Below are 1,213 nucleotides of genomic sequence, written 5' to 3' on the forward strand. Positions count from 1 at the left end.
AAACTGACATGATATATTTTTGAAAATGTTTCTCAACTTATTTTTTAAATTTATTAAATCTAATCAATTATAATTAATTAATTATTTAATTAGATATCTAAATATCACCTAATTCAATATAACTTAATTCATTTAGTATTAATATAAGGGCTAGAAAAATATATTTTCTTAAAGACACATTAATTTCACCAATTAATGCTTTAACATGTGGTATTTAAAGACACCTAAGAGTCACCATGAGCAACCTTAACTCTCACGTTAATTTTGTTAACGTGGAAGCTAACGTGAATAAAGAGATGATGAGCTAACGTTAGTGACACTCACCTTTGTCATTAACGTTGGAGATGCTAGCATTACTACGTTAGAAGCCACGTTAACCTAGTTAACGTGGACTCTAACGTAGGGAGAAGGGGTTACTAACCACGTTATTGGGAAAGGTAAGTCCCAATAACGTATGCGGAGGACCAAGAGGCAACGTTAGTGGTCACATTAGTGCCACTAACGTTGAAGTCAACGTGATCATATTTGGGTGAGAAACGTTAGTGAAAAAGGTGATTGTCACTAACGTTCTCGAACCCACACTTTCACTTAACGTTGACACCACTAACGTCCTAAGCCAAAGTCCCTACCTACTTCACATTTTCTCTCTGCAAGCAAAGCTAAGCCCAATAAAGAAGATAACTGCTTCAAACTCAAGATCCAAGAGGCCCACATCCAAGATTTGAAGAACCAACTAGAAGATTAGAAGAGTAGTATATATAGGAGTAGCTTTGAATTAGAAAGGGGTTGGAACTTTAGGGAGCCTTGGGCATAGAACTACTCTCTGTATTTACTTTCTCTGCAACTTCTAGTTTTACTTTCATGATGTATTCTCCATCTTGGTTTTCATTTTCCAGAGCTATGAACAACTAAACCCCTTTCATTGGGTTAGGGAGCTCTGTTGTAATTTGATGGATCAATACTAATTTTCTTGTTCTTCTTCTTTCTTTTCTTTTGATTTTACTTGAAAGCTTTCAATCTTCATCCAATTGGGAAGTTATCTTGGAAAAGAAACTATTCATATTTGGATCTCTTCAGAACCTTGAAAGAGGAATGAAGAGATCATGCTAGAAATGCTTTCTCATGCTGGATCAAATTGGGTTTGGATGGATATGTGACTATAATCCTACCAATACTTGATTTGGAATGCATGTGGTATAATCAGTGACCATAC

This window comes from Arachis duranensis, chromosome 6 (genome assembly GCF_000817695.3).
Source record: "Arachis duranensis cultivar V14167 chromosome 6, aradu.V14167.gnm2.J7QH, whole genome shotgun sequence".
Taxonomy (NCBI): domain Eukaryota; kingdom Viridiplantae; phylum Streptophyta; class Magnoliopsida; order Fabales; family Fabaceae; genus Arachis; species Arachis duranensis.